Below are 16,779 nucleotides of genomic sequence, written 5' to 3'. Positions count from 1 at the left end.
ACTGCAAAATTGAGGGGAAGGTCCAGAGATTTCCCATATACCACCCACACCCTATACACACACACACACACGCACAGCCTCACCCATTATCAATATCTCCCATTAGAGTGGAACATTTGTTACAATTGATAAACCTCCATTGACACATCATTATCACCCAAAGTCTCAAGTTTACATTAGGGTTCAGGGTTCATTCTCGGTATTGTACATTCTATGGGTTTGCACAAATATATAATGACACATGTCTACCATTAGAGGATCATACAGAGTAGTTTCACTGCCCTAAAATTCCTCTGAGCTTTGCCTGTTAATCCCTTCATCTGCCTTAACTCTGAAAAACCACTATTTTTTTTTTTTTTTTACTGTATCCATAGTTTTGTCTTTTTCAGAATGTCATATAGTTGGAATCATGAGTACTTAGCCCTTTAGATTGACTTATTTCAATTAGTAATAAGTATTTGGATTTTTTCTGTCTTTTTATAGCCCAATGACTCATTTCTTTTTGGCTCTGGATAATATTCCATTGTATGGATGTACCACAGTTTATTTATCCAGTTCCTGAAGGACGTCTTGGTTGCTTCCAGGTTTTGGCAATTATGAATAAAACTGCTATGAATTTTGGGAGGCTGAGGTGGGCACGTCACAAGGTCAAGAGAGTGAGACCATCCTGGCCAATGTGAAGAAACCCTGTCTTTACTAAAAATACAAAAATTAGCTGGGCGTGGTGGCATGCGCCTATAGTTCCAGCTACTCAGGAGGCTGAGGCAGGAGAATCACTTGAACCCGGGAGGTGGAGGTTGCAGTGAGCCGAGATCATACCACTGCACTCTAGCCTAGTGACAGAGTCAGACTCTGTCTCAAAAACAAATAAGCAAACAAAAAACAAACTGCTATGAACTTTTGTGTGTGGGTTTTTACATAGACATGTGTCTTCATCTCCTTTGGGTAAATGCCAAGGAGTGCAGCTGCTGGATCATATGGTAAGAGGATGCATAGTTTTGTAAGAAATCACCAAACGATCTCCCAAAGTGTCTGTGCCCTTTTCCATTCACACATGTCGTGAATGAGATTTCTTGTTATTCCACACCTTTGCCAGCATTTGGTGTTATCAGAGTTTTGAATTTTAGCCACCTAATAGGTGTGTAACAGTATCTCAGTGTTTTAAATGTGCATTTCCCTGATGACACATAATGTGGAACAACCTTTCATATGCTTATTTGCCATTCCTGCATCTTCTTTAGTGTGGTGTCTGTTAAGATCTTTGACTCATTTTTTAATTGGGTTGTTTATTTTCCATTGTTAAGTTTTCAGATCTTTAAAATATACTGTAGATAACATTCCATTATCAAATATGCCTTTTGTAAACATTTTCTTCCAGCCTATGGCTTGTCTTTCCATGTTCTTGGCAATGGTTTTTTTTCTGAGCAGAAAATTTTAATTGTAATGAAATCTGTCAGTTCTTTTTTTTTTTTTCAGAAACTGTGCCTTAGGTGTCATATCTAAAAACTCATTACCAGATCCAAGGAACTCTACATATTTCTCCTGTATTACCTTCTGGGATGATAGATTACTTTTGAACATGTTAAATGTATGCTATCTTTGAAAATCTAAGCATAAAATTTGAAGTAGCCAATTTAACTTTTAGATCTTGAACTTAGAGGAAAAATCTGTTTTAGAGACATAATTTTCATTAAGTGGCTATGCCCTGTATGCCATTTTATGTGTAGGACTTGGAAAATGCACAAAATAGGCAGATTTTCTGCTCTCATGTTGCTTACATTATGGTTGGAAAAGAAGATCATCAGCTGGGCACAATGGTGCATGCCTGTAGTTCCAGCTACTCAGGAGGCTGAGGTGGGAGGATCCTTTGAGCCCAGGAGGTTGAGCCTGCAGTGAGCCATTAATGTGCCACTGCACTCCAGCCTGAGCAACAGAGTGAGACCCTGTCTCTAAAATAATTTTAAAATTCTTTTAAAAAGAAGAGAATCACTATAACACAAATAGTAATATGTACCATGAAATAAAATAAACTACCCTAAGGGGAATAGAAAGTGACATTGGAGTGGGGAAAGGCATGACAATTTACAGGGAGGTGGCCCTGATAAGGAGACAGAGAAAGGCTATCAGAGAGTCAAGAGGAAAAATAGTGAAGCTTCATTTCACAGTGGCCAAGGGAGGGTATTTCAATGGGGGAGGAGTTGACCAACATTGCAGAATGCTGCTGAGAATCCAAGTATAATGTGGACTAAAAATTTCCTTGAGCTTTTAGAAACATGTAGGACACTATTTACCTCGATAGGATTTTTTTTTTTTTTTGGCTGATGCTAAAGGGACAGAAACCAGATTTGGGATAGTGAAGAGTGAGTAGAGCCATGGAGAAGTGGAAACAGCCAGTAGAGACATCCTTTAGGTAAGTTGGTTGCTACCCAACCAAGGTATCTAGGAAGAGCTGTGAGATTTGACTTCTGTGTATATTTTATTTCTAATGAGAGAATGGTGAATACATTTCAACATCATTGGGAAGAATCTGGTTTAGGAGGAAATGTTGGATATGTAAAATAGGAAAAATAGTTGAAACACTCTAGTTGCAAGCAGACATGGAGGATCTCCAGGGACTATAGGAATTTAATCAGCTTGAGCAATCTGCCTATTTTACAGCCTCCTACCTGTTTTTTTCCCCCCTAAAATCCTGTGTGGAATGTAATGACCTAGTTGGGTGGAAGCAGCTCCCGACAGCCCTCGAGTGACCTTTCCTGGTTACCATGCTAAAGCTTCCACCCTGGGAGGAGCTGTAGCCTCGTTACCATAACATGCAACCTCTGTGCCTCTGTGCTGGCATGATGAATCACTGCGTCTGCACCTCTGAGCCCCCACCTCTGCATGCGGTGATGCACCCTCTCCCCTTTCTACCACCCCATAAAACCCTCCTGTCACTTTCCCTTGATGAGATACTGCTTGGAGAATACTCCTAGTGCTCTCCTCCCTTGTGACAAGTGATGTAACTCCTATTGATCAAAACCTGCACTCTTGAGGAGATTCGTCTGTTACTTGCCAGGCAAAAGAACCCCATTCTTTTTTGGGTAACACAGTCATTAAAAGTTTGCTTTTTCCAAGCCCTGTGCCAAGTCCTGTGGCCGCTGGGATGAACCACAGCACTACTGAACTCTAAGGAACTCATACAGACCTGCAAATAAACAGCTGCACAATAACAAGAGATCCTGAGGAAGGCAGAGGAATGAATGTTTGGTCAAGGGCTCCCTGGGCTCAGCCCCCAGCAGCATACAAAGGGCCAGCTGATTGTGGCCCTGGAGCCTAAACAGCAAACTTGGTGGTTGCCTCTGCACCATAATGTTGATGGGAAGGTAAATGAGCCCAGGAGAACAGGCCATCTGGTAGTTGAATCTAAAGCTGCAGAAAGTGCTTCTGAGGATGTAGGCCTAGGTGTTCATTCATACTAAAGCCAACGGGCTTAAGCCTTGGCTGACACCCAATCAGGTGATACTACAACTTTCAGATAGTGGATATAGAATGTTCTTGCACATAAGGAGTCAAGAGAGCCTCGGAAATAGTTTTGTGGTGCCCTGGTAAGCATCAGGGCAGTTGGGGGTAGCAGGGAGGGCCGTGGGTGTGGTGGGTAGATTCAGGATTCCACTGCTGGTCCTTGGTTGGATTCTCCATCTCTCTGAGGCCCTAGTTCCTATTTGTGAAATGGGTTTATAAAACTATATAAGTTTCTTTTAGCTCCCAGTCCCCATATTGGTTGCATGAGTTTTCAGATATAGGAGTGAGTACTCAGCCTTCTTTTGGGGGTAAGCAAGTTACCCAGACTAACACTTAAGTGCTCATTTGACAACTTTTTGAGCATCTGATCCAGGTCTGATCCAGGTCACAGGGAAGAGACTCAAGTGATTTCCTAATGTCTATGCCCTTAAGTAGCTTACAGAACAATAGCGGATGAGAGGGAGTAGGTGGGTGGCAATAACGTGACTCTAAGATGGGTAAAATTGGAGGTGGACTCTGTGAGACACAGGAAAGGTATAAAGCTAGATGAATAAACATGGGGAAGATATGTGTTTTTAATAATAATGATGGGCATCTTTGTCTTATCTAATCTTTCATGATTACTTTATATATGAAGGTAATTATTCTCGAAAGAATAAATGATTTGCAAGTGCATGGAAAGCCTGAACTTAAATAAAGATCAGTCTGAGTCAGAGCCTGTGCTGCTTATAAATACACTAAATTCTGCCTTCTAGCTGGGAAGATCTTCATAGAAGAAGTAGCATTTAAGAGGTCACTGAGAAACAGGCAGACTTTTGAGGTGAGGATGATGCTATCAATTCATTAAAAAAGACTAATTATGTGCCTCTTATGTTAAGTGCCTTACTAGAATCCTAGAACTCATTGGTGAGTTGTGTACTCTTCAGTCTTGGAGAAGCCTACAGTCTGGTTACAGAAAGACACACAGAACTGCTGCTCCGAAGAACAAGTATTCTACAAGAGCTGGTGCAAAATGCTGCGGAAACAGACAAGGGAGTAATTACTCTGCCTGTGGCACTGAGGGAAGAACTTCTGAGGAAAGGAAAAATACACAGAGTCTTTGTGAATGAGAAGAAAAAAGTCGAAAAAAGAATGTCAGAGGAAACAGAACATTCAAAAAATATTTACGGATTGGTCATTTGGACAAGCAGTGTGATAGGACTTCTGAGAATTGTCAATAATTAACCAGGTCTAATCAGAAAGAAGCTTAGATTTGGCGTGGTGGAAGTCACCATGAGCCAGTACCCACCCTCCTTCTCCCCAAAAGTCAAGGAAGTAATTAAAACACTGAACAATATTGCTCATGTAGAGTGAGTCATAGGCATTGATTTGTATTATCTCATTTGATACTCATGACAACCCTATGATTAGATATTATAGCTCCATTTTAGAGAAAATGAAGTTGTTTTTTGTAAGAAAAAATCATGTTCTCTAGACTGGTCAACATGGCAAAACCCCATCTCTACTAAAAATTCAAAAATTTGGTTGGGTGTGGTGGCGGGCACCTATAGTCCCAGCTGCTTGAGAGGCTGAGGTAGGATAATCGCTTGAACTGGGAGATGGAATTTGCAGTGAGCCAAGATGGTGAAACTGCACTCCAGCCTGGGTGACAGTGAGACTCTGTCTCAAAAAAAAAAAAAAAAAAAAAAAAATCATGTTCTTGTAATAGGAAACATTATGAGCCTCTCAGTTCTCCCGCAGTACCACAGTCGTCTAAAGCAGCACTGTCACATCCCTCAAGTCATTTTGCCCCATCTGTTTCATTGAGCAAACACATATTGCTTTTGAGGATGTAGGCCTAGGTATTCATTGATACGAGAGCCAACTGGCTAAACCTTGGCTGACACCCATGCAGATGACACTGTGACTTTCAGATGGTGGGTATAGAATTTTCTCAGACACGAGGGGTCAAAAGAGCCTTCTGAAAGTTGCAGTATCACCTGGCTGGGTATCAGCCAAGGCTTAGCCAGTTGGCTATAGTGTCAGTGAACACCTAGATCTACATTCTCAGCAGCAACTTTTGCAGCTTAGATTCAACTACCAGATGACCTGTTCTCTTACGCTTATTTATTTTCACATCAACACCTTGGTGCAGAGGCAACCATGAACGTTTGTTTAGACACCAGGGGCACTATCGGCCAGCCCTCTGTACATTGCTGGGGGCTGAGTGCAAGGGGCATATACCTGCTGAGGGGTCAAAGGGCAAGATTCAACAGGTGACACTAATGAGGAAATCATAACATTTATTCAAGAGAAGAGAATAATATTGGGGATTCTTCAAAAGCAAGGAGCATCTTGTGTTTACTGATCCAGCAAGGTCCCTGGAATTCTCAGTATTTCTGATCAATGGAGTACGTGTATTGGAGGGATGCATGGAAGAGACGGACAGCATATTTTGCCTGCCGAATGTTGTTGAGCAGTAAATGGGTGTGATCCAGAGGTGAGAATATTCACACTAATCTGAACAGGCGGAGAAAGCTTGCTGAAAGGGTGACAGTATGAAATGGGCTGGATCTTGCATCATTTCTCAAGGCCCTACTCCCTGAAGTGTCAGCACCAATAAGTGTGTGGTTACCATATACTCTGACTATGCCTGAGACTGGCCCAGTTTTTGACTGGAGTTAAGGGGCTTACATGCAGAAGTACAGATCAAGAAATATTCCAGAACTTGGTTGAAAAGTGTGGTTAAAACCCTTCTGTTCTGCATTTGTTGTGTGGAGTTGAAAGTTAATTACTTGACCCAGCCAGGGCCAAGTCTGAGTCAAGGTGACCCATCAGAAACCAGGTCACCCATTGGGCTGGGACTCTGAGGTATGCAGGCAACTGGAAGAGTGCATGGGTATCAAGGACTAAGGAGGTTTGAGCTGGAGAGAGGGGAGCTCTCCCTGAAAGAATTTCCAAGTCCATGCACAGACAGACTGTGTATCTGCAGTATTGGCACAATGTATAAGCAGCAGAGAGAGAAGTTGAATGACAGAAGAAAAAATGTCAGCTGCAAGAGCCTCTGCTGTCCTGGAGGACAAGAACTCAGGTCACTCTGAGCTGCCACTGGAGTCTAGAAGGAGAATGAATGAGGTGAAAAGCTGTGAAACTGAGAAGACAAAACTCGAGCTGCAGAGACAGGTCTCAGCAGGACTGACCTGTGCATGACACGGGGATACCTTGCTCATTTTAACCAGGAGCAATATTCAGCCAGTGCATCTGGTATGAACAGTTATTATAACAGGCACTTCCCTAAGCTTTTCAAGTCCTCCTTCCTGGACTACAATGGCCAGTTACTCTGGCCTCCATTGCAGACCCTCACCTTCTCTATCATCCATAGCTAAAGGATTTACACCAGGGCAGCCGATGACCTGCAGGCCCTGCTCATCGCCCTGCCTAGCAGGCATTCTGACTGGGTGCTATCTGGGTCACCAGTTTTGAATATCCTGCCCTACTCCAGACTGCAAGTGCAACCCTGGTGTGTGGGTGTGTGCCGTAATAGACAGAAGGGAGGGGACCAAGAGAGGAAAGAGGAGACAGTCCAGGTGAGAATGTGCTGTGACGGGGACAACTCATTCAATGTTTGGGTTGATGGGGGCCTCAGACCTTGGAGGGAGTTGGAGGGACTGAGGCTGTGATCTCTTTCTGGACTGGCTGGGCTTAGCTTAGCCCCTGGAGTGGGCAGGCCCTGCTGGAGGGATCTGCCATCTCTGTGGAAGACAAAGGCAGAGCAACCACCTGTCCTCCCCTAATCAGCAGTGACTCTGGGGCTCCCTGCTATTTTTTGTAGTCACAACTCCCCGCTATATTCTGTGACCTCCAACTAAGGCCAAAGTCACCGTGGATTAGCAAACAGCTCTGTGCTCCTTGGCACATCCTGGAGACCATGATTGGGTGGGGACACTACAGCTCTGACAAATATTTGATTAGCTGCAATTGCAGCTATACTTAGTTCTCCTTGGGAAGCATATGGGGAGGCAGATGGTTCAGGAAAGCCTGAATCACATCAACAAGGCTCTTTGCCTCCGATTTGTTGAGTCTCCTGAATGACTTATTAACAGGATGGGTTTCAGGATTTGACGGTGGGGCCTTGGCTGTACCCTTCTCAGAAAGCCCCATGTTATGCATTCTGGGCATCCTTTGTGCCAGCCTTTCGCAAGGGAACCTGGATCGATGTGGACTCTGGGTCATCATGAGGACATAGCGGGAAATAGAGACAGCCTCAGTGAGCTAGCTGCTCCATCCGAGATTCAGTTCACCTCCACAAATGTTACTACACACCACTGCCAAGTTGTCTGTGATCAGGCCACTTGGAGCTTCGGTCAGTCATGCATTCTATAAATATTTGCTGGGCCTGGAGACAGCACAAAGAATCAGCTCTGTGTTCGGTCCTCACTATGGCTGCAGCTCCTACACTTATCATTTAGGGCCAATTAACCACAGTAAAGACTTTAGGTTTCAATCTAAGTGCAAGGAGGGGATAAAGGCACCTGGTTTATATTTTGTTTATTTATTTTTTTTAGAGACCAACTCTCACTCTATCACCTAGGCCAGAGCGCGGTGGCAAGATCATGGCTCACTGCAGCCTCGAATTCCTGGGCTCAAGAGATCTTCCACTTTCAGCTTTCTGAATAGTTAGGATTACAGGCACACACCACCATGCCCAGCTAATTTTATATATTCAGAAAAAAAATTTGTAGAGACAGGGTCTCACTGTGTTATCCAGGCTGGTCTTGAACTCCCGGCCTCAAGTGATCCTCCCACCTTGGCCTCCTGAAGTGCTGGGATTGTAAGAATGAGCTATCGTGTCTGGCCAACATCTAGTTTATATTTTATATTAGTAGACAAATAGGTGGTAAGAGTAGAAGCAAAAAGTAAGGTTTTCAGTATGCAATATTGAGAGAAAATTTTTTAAAAGAGGTAGAAAGGATGTGATTTGTCAGAACCATGTTTTGGGTGTGAATCCACAGGATGTGCTGATGATTGGATAGAGGAGGTGAGTGGAAAAGAGGAATTAAATGACCAGGAAGTATTTCATTAGTATGGGTAAGACAGGAGGAGGAACATATTTGGGAAATATAATCAAAGGTTTTGTATTGGACACACGAGGGTTCTGATCTTTATTTGACATCAAAGAAATCACGTCAAGTGGTGAAGGATCAGGCCCACTTGGGAAAGAGATGGGGCTGGCATTGTACATTGGAGAGTGCTTAGCTTGTAGGTGGCATAGAAAGCCTTGGAAATGATGCTAGGGAAGGAGCACAGCTAATAATGGAGAAAATAATTGGGACCATGACCTGGGGTTCTACAACACAGAGAGGTGGCAGGTGCAGGAGGAGCCTAGGAATCCAGAAGGGCAGGAGCAAATGAGAGAGAAGCTGAAGATCTACAAGAGCTGGAAGAGCAGGTGAGATGGGCGTGAGGCATTATCTGGCTCCCCAGTGTAGTCGGATTGTTATTGTCATTTTTGTCTGTAAAAAAACTAAGGCCGGTGGAGTCGAAGTCTCACCCAGCATCTCCCTGCTTACTAGCTGGGAGATGCTCCATGCTCTATGCTCCATTCAGGCAGTACCCACTGCCCTGGGCCAAGCCTGCTTTCTTCATAGTGTCAAAAGGTAATTAAAGATTCCCTTTGGTTGGAGGTGGTGGCTCACACCTGCAATCCCAACACTTTGGGAGGCCGAGGCGGGTGGATCATGAGGTCAGGAGTTTGAGACCAGCCTGACCAACATGTTGAAGCACCGTCTCGACTAAAACTACAAAAATTAGCCGGGCATGGTGGCATGTACCTATAATCCCAGCTACTCAGGAGGCTGAGGCAGGAGAATCACTTGAACCCTGGAGGCAGAGACTGTAGTGAGCCAAGATCACGCCACTGCACTCCAGCCTGGGCTACAGAGCGAGACTCCATCTGAAAACAAACAAACAAACAAACAGATTATTTTCCACTCCTCACTTCCACTGAGACTTATACTAATAGCTGGTAAAGTTCTATGCTGGAGTATTTGTAAAAGCCATGTCAGCTCCACACTCCTATTGATCCAGCAGCATGTTTATTCCCTCCATTTGTCTGAGTCCCTATTATATGTTCCATCTTGTACCAGGTACTTTCATAGGTCATCTCGTAAAACCCTCACAACCCTGAAACAGTACTGCTCTTCCATCCCCAGTTCACAGATGAGGAAACTGAGGCTTACACTGGGCAAGTTCTTTGTTCATAGGTATACTGTGTATGAATGGCAGAGCTGAGAGTAAATCCATGTCTTTTGATTCACATCTATGTGCTTACACAAGCATGAGGTACAAGGCCATACCCTGGACTCTGTTATTGAAATCCAGACTGAAATACCTGAGACCACTCAGCAGTTATGACCAATCCAAGGAAATCCAATGGGTTTCTGTAGTGAGCAACTAGAGTGTACTGGAGGCAACACACTGGCCTTTTACTTTTGAGATTATAGAGCAATACATGTTATTAGATAATAAAGTGTTATCAAGTGCTGGCTTAGTGGGCTTATTCTAATAGTAAGTCATGATGGTTTGTAATTAAGTAATTAAGCCCAGTCAGTGTTGATGAGAGAATGCTTCCTGTTGAATTGCAGCAGCAGCCTTTCTCATTTTCAGTAGGTTAAATGGTGCTTTTTAATGGGCTCTTTAGTTTAGTTGCCCTCCTACAAACAGGACTTTCTGCCAGAGCATGGTGTCGGCTTTGTAAGTTGGGTTTTCTTGTAGAGTAGGCTAGGAGTCAGAAATTCTGGATATTAGAACTATCACAAACTAGAACTATAACAAACATTGGGTAACTTCCAAAAGTCATATCCCTCCATTTTTGCATTTATTAATAAATTGATTGATGGATTGATCTGCTAAATATTTGAGTGTTAGTGATATGTAAAGCCTTTGTTCTGTCATTCTCAGATTTTTTAAACAATTAGACAGAAATTGATGGATGGTGCATTTGAAGTGAGGAGAGAAAAAAAGTTGGGAAATACTGTACTAAATATTGAATAATATTCCTTGTCATTGTTTTATCTTTACCAGTGACAGAATTATGTCTAACATATTGCCTGTGTGGTTGTTGAGTTAAATAATGAATGAATGAATAAACAAATTAAGAAGTGAAATAAAAAAAAAAACCATTTGGAGTCACCATTGTACCATCTACTATATTTGACATTGAGGATGTTACAATCTCTATGATCATGAGTTTCCTCATGAATAAAATGAAAACTCATATACCCAAGGCTATACTCAGTGATGGAAGGAACATAAAGTATCCAGAATTTAGACCAGTAAATCTCAGGCTAGCTTTAATTGAGCAATTTGCAATTAACAAAACCATTTTGTATTTATTATATATTATAGAAAAGTGACTTTTCCAATCATATAATTTACAAATAACATCTTTGATCAAACTCAGTTTGTTTTACATAATTTGCCACCTCAATCAGAATTTTAAATTAGCCCTTATAAGGCGTTCCGACTAATGCAACGTGTGTGGAAAGATGAAACATTCATTTACACAAGGAGATGTCTGTGGAGTCAGACAACAATGGGAATATTCATTCCCTATTCCACAGACACACGTGTAAAACATAGATGTCCCAAAAGGAACCCTGTGAGTGTTCAATGCTGAATCACAATGTTTTGTCCAAGACCTAGTGCATAGCAGGTGATTAGTAAATATTCAATGAATGAATTAACACGTTTTATAGCAAAAACATACAAACATAATAATCCAAAATTATAGGTGAGGCATAAACTTATGTCCATGTGCATGAAAGCAAAATATTCAATACTCCATGTGCCGCAGGGTACTTTAAGTAGAAAACAAGAAAAATGTTTTATGTTCTTTGAGATAGAAATAAAAATGACAACCAAAATACAGCTCTTTATTGATGTGTCACCAATTTGATATGCTTCAAAAATTGAAGGTACGAGCAGAATTGCATCTCTTCAGATATTTCAGGTAAGTGCTTGTATATCTCAATGCCCTGTTAGCAGAAATGCCACTTCCTTTTCCCATGTCACATCATCCAAGAAGCCATGGGCTGACTCAATGAAGTGTGGTCCTTTTCTGAATGCTAGTTTAGGATAGAAATGAATCTCATCAGTCCCTTGCTGCTGGGGCATCTCATTGGCACACAGGGTATCTATTGAAGCATAGGTATTTAGATTTCGGAGGAAGCTTGAGGGTCTTCATTGGTGAATGCTTTGCTGCTCCAGTTATCTGCACAGGCCACTAGGGTCTTCACCCTGAGCTCCCAGGTTATAACTCATTAGAGACTGCTATGATTTAAACGTTTGTCCCCTCCAAAATGTGTGTTGAAACTTTAGTTGCCATTGTAACAGTTTTGAGGTGAGAACCGTTAAGAGGTGTTTGGGCCATGAAGGCTTTACCCTACTGGGTGGGATTACTACCTTTATAAAAGGGCAAGTTCAGCTCACTTTTGTCTCTTGGCCTTTCTGCCTTTTGCAATGGGATGATGCAGAAATAAGGCCTTTGCCAGATGCAAGCACCTTGATATTGGACTTCCCAGCCTCCAGAACTGTGAGCCAATCAAATTTTGTGCACTGTGAATTATGTAGTCTGTGCTATTGTCTTATTGAAACACACAGTGAACTAAAATATTGCTTTTGACAACACAATCTTTGTTTCAGGTTAGGGGGGTCCTCATCTTTCCGGCTCACGATGTAGCCAAACCAACCTTCTACCCATGAAGCCCTGAGCATTTCTGAACATCTGGAGTCATCATCCTGGGCCCTAGCTTTTCTTAAGATAGCCTCATTTCTGGGAACAGGTTGTGCTTGTGTGATTGACACTAGTATCACCTTGGTTGAGAAGCATCTGTCCCAGTCCAACAGTATCCCTGATTTTCAACCTCAAGAAAAGTCATCAAGACCATGGTTACCTGTCTCCCAGGAGTTCCTGGTTTCTTATCCATACTTGTCTACTTGCCCTCCAGTGATGGGCTCTCCAGGAAAGTAGCAACCTTGGGGGAGTCTCAAGAGGTCATGTATTGGACCTCCCTACCCTGGCATTGAAGGCTTGATGACCCTATGAGCTAGACAGCACATACTCGACTACAGGAAATTATTCTGGTCTTTCTCTGGAACAACAATGCATATCTTTTTCAAAGTGGCTTTCTCTTCTGCCTATTCCTTACAATCGTTGGAGAAAAAAAATAAAGTTTGGCTTCAGGGTGATTTTCTGTTCTTCCTGTTCCTAGAAAGGAAAATTCACCCTACCTAAAGAGTCTTAATCGTTGTCATCTTTAGTCTTTGAGAAAATCTGTTTGGATTTTGATAATTTTTCAGTTAAAAACATCCTTCTCTACTCACCATTTTACCTAAGCCTCACATTCATTATGGAAATTAAGTAAGGCAAGATCCTATCGTGGAGCTCAGATTCCATAGTCCTGCCCAAGGCCACACAGCCGGAAAGTGGGGACAAGTCTAGAACTTATATTTCCCTTACTAAAGGAGCATTTTCTAAACCATATGAAAGCTAACATTGTGACTTTGAGGAACCCATAGTCTAATGGGGCTTTTCCACTTCTGTTGGCTCTAATATGTTGGAAGATTCTCTATGAGTATATCCTGAGTTTAAAGGAATTTAACTGAGTATATCCTGAGTTTAAAGCTGGCTTCAGGCCTGGGGTATTGAAGGGGTTGTTTTCTGGGGTTTGGGCACAGAAATGATTCTTTGGGAATCTCCTACATGCAGGCAGAGCCATGGCTATGTTCTTGGAATGAGATTGAGGTTTAGTCCACAAGTAAATGGTCCCTACAGGTGCTGTTGGTTTGAGCATTGGGCATAGAGTCCCTGTCCGAAGAATAATGCCTGTATTTTATACTCCACACTGACACATCCCTCTAGGACTGCTGGGAGCTCTCAGCTGAGGGAATGTCATCATTTAAAGTTTAAACATTTAGAGGTGTATAGATATATAAAATATTAATATCATTCATTTTGTTGGGGGAGAAGAAGAAACTACAGCACCTAAAAGTCTTTTTTTTTCTCTTGCCCTCTGGCCTGAAATTCTGTGTTAAGATGTTTGGAATATATTCTTTGTGCAGCTGAGACCTGAAGAGCTCCTCTTACCTCCTCTACTGTATTCTCTTTTCTCTGCTCCCCTCCTGTTTTTCCTTCACACTCCCTTTCCTTCTTCCACCCATTTTCTTTTCATCTCTTTTTTTCCCCTTAAAGTCTCAACTCTTTTTATGCATGGTACCAAGGCTGACACACACAAAAGAAGAAGGCAGATATGTAGGAAGACTCTAGTCTACACCTTCTCATTGGCCCACTTGAATAGAAATCTTGTTGCCTAAAAATACATAAAAAATACTCTAGAATGAAAAGTGGCTATTTAACCCATAGCTAGGAAAGGCTGCCTTCCCAAAGTATGAGTTAGTCTTTAAGGGTAGAGGGAGTATGTACTTTGGTTGTCTCTGGGTGCTGATTTCACCAGGAAGGAGGAGAGAGGATAGTGGGCCGGGTATCCAGATGTGGATTGTTGGTGAAGAAGGGAGAATCCCAATGGGAATGAAGCAGGGAGTGTTGTCCCAGTGATCTCCATCCCAGGGAAGTTATCTTGTGATTGGTGAGCCTTCCCTTGTTAAAAAGACACCTGTGCTATGTGATGCCCTATTTAATAGTGGTGAGGAGTTGACCCAGATAGTCTCCTAAGGTATGAAAACTGCCTTATCCCAGGCTTAATGGGGCACCTCGGGATTTGGTGATTTTCAGTAAATACCCGTTAAGCCCTGTGGTCTGTTTGCCAATCTGCTCAAATTCAGAGGCTCTTAATCTCCCATAAAAAATGTGGCCAATGACAATTTATTCAACAGAAAGTACTCAGAACTTTCTCTGCAAACACAATTAAAAAGTCATCATACTGTATATTGTATGCCCAGCGCGTGCCTGGTCTTAGGAGCTTGATCTATTTTATCCTCTGTGTCCACAGTGATCCCATAAGGTCAGCGTGGCTGTGTCCATTTCTCACATGGAAAGCTGCTGTTCCAAGAGGTGATGTCACTTGCCCAAGACAGCAAGTGATTGAACTGTTTTGCTGGCTGTCCCTCCTGGTAGCAGACAGCTCAGGGCTGCTCTGACCTTCAGGGTATTTACCCCATCCATCCGCTGCCACGTTGTCATTCTGGCTTATAGATCAGCGGGGCCTTGACAGTGATATAGAAAGAGCTAGTGTAGCAAATAAAAACAGAGAGGCATCTGCACACATGAATCATTTTTATTTAATAGGCCCATCAATTTGAATACAGCAGGTCTAAATAGAACTGCATTAGGTCAGTAATTTTATTGCCTTCATGACAAAGTGCAACTTAGAGCAGGCACATCTGAGCAGCCTTGGAAATAACCTGGCATTTTACATGTTTTGTATTCCTTGCTCTGAAGCTACAAGGTAGGTACTGGCTTAGATGTGACTGTGCATTGGGAGGTGACTGTGATCCTGTGTCCCTGTTTCCAAAAAACTGTTTGACCCATCCAGAGACAGTGTACAAGATACTTAGGATTTTTCTTTGCTAGTTGGGCTGTTTTTTATTTTTTTCTTGGCTCCCATTTCAGTCAAACTATTTAATTCTTTCAGTACTGTTTTATAGAGTCCCCACCCTTTGCTAGGAAATAGATGCATTTTATTCATTCACTGGAGACTTCATTTTCTCTCTTATTAAAGAGGTAGATGTGAGGATGAATCTACACAATGCTTCATTATATAGCAATTCTCCAGCAAAGTCTGCTAACAAAATGCCATAAACTGGGTGCTTATTGACCACAGAAATGTATTTTTCACAGTTCTAGAGGCTGAAAGTTTGAGATCAGGAAGCCAGCATGGTCAGGTTCTGGTGAGGGCCCTTTTCCAGGTTTGCAGATTGATGACGTCTCTCATTGTATCCTTCCATGGTGGGAAAGGTGAGGGGAACAGATCTCTGGCCTCTTTTTATAAGGACATTAATCCCATATGTGAGAGCTGTACCCTTATGATGTGATTACCTCCCAAAGGCTGCACCTCCAAATGTAATCACATTGGTGATTAGATTTGAACATTTGCATCTTGGGGAGACATAAACATTCACAACAAGTACATATTTAGGCACCTGCCTCTGCTTTGAGCCTTTGTCTCTTCATCTGGTGTAAAATTTACCTTATGGGTTTGTTATGATAATTAAGGAAAGTAACCACAATTGAAACGCACTTTAGAACTTGTAAAATGCCATATAGTTGTTCCCTGTTATAAATAGGTAATCAATAGGTCATTGTTGCCTTATACAAATATTAGTATTATTTACTTTAGAATATGTATATAAACATATGTTTGTGTGTATATGTGTGTGTGTGTGTGTGTGTGTGTATATATATATATATATATACACACACACACACACACGTATATCCAAGTGGATAGTTTTTGTGTTAAGTAATTTGGAGGAGTTCATCCATTTGTTTTCCCACAATAACCCCAATAACCCTGGACAGTGTTATTTATTTTAGAATATATATATATATATATATTTTAACATGTATCTCCAACTATGTAGTTTGTGTTTTAAGTAATTTGGAGGAGTTCATCCATTTGTTTCCCCACAATAACCCTGGACAGTATTATTTATTTTAGAATATATATTCTATATATTTTTTTACATGTATCTCCAACTATGTAGTTTGTGTGTTAAGTAATTTGGAAGAGTTCACCCATTTGTTCCCCCAAATAACCCTGGACAGTGGATGCATTGGCTAGATTTGTCTTCTTGAAATATAACTCAACTTAGAAGTACTGTTTAGGGATATGGTATATCTAGAATGCATTGGAGGATACAGAGCTAAACCAATTCCTTTAACACTTGATATATAGTAGGATTAGCACATTTTCCTAAAACTCAAGACAGAGTGTTCTCGTGGCATGCATGATGTGCAGGCAGCACCTTTGAGAAGGGAGAGATTCTATGGGCACTAGGAAGTCCTTGTAGAAGGAAGGGTGTTTTCCGTCTTTCAGTCCCTGTTCTTCTCCTCATTGTTTCTGGGAGAGGAGGTTTATGGAATGCTCCACAGAGGAGGGCACAGGTGAACAGGTGAGAAGTTGAGCAGGCACTGCATAGCAGCCCAGGAGCACTGCCCACGGCATGAGTGACTTAGCCAAGATCTTATTGCTTGTTAGGAATGGAACAAGGTTTTTCTGAGATACCAGCCCAACTCAATGAACAGAAATATTCATATGGTGAGGTCTCATTAGCTGTGAT

The 16,779-nt window shown here is 42.0% G+C and overlaps 1 protein-coding gene across 3 annotated transcripts in view; it reads left to right on the top strand.

The window, feature by feature from the left end:
• FAM135B (family with sequence similarity 135 member B) overlaps positions 1 to 16,779 on the top strand; it is a 354,279-nt gene that overhangs the window by 201,961 nt on the left and 135,539 nt on the right. The window lies entirely within an intron of this gene.

This window comes from Theropithecus gelada, chromosome 8, assembly GCF_003255815.1.
Source record: "Theropithecus gelada isolate Dixy chromosome 8, Tgel_1.0, whole genome shotgun sequence".
Classification (NCBI taxonomy): Eukaryota; Metazoa; Chordata; class Mammalia; order Primates; family Cercopithecidae; genus Theropithecus; species Theropithecus gelada.
This window is presented reverse-complemented; position numbering and strand designations above follow the sequence as displayed.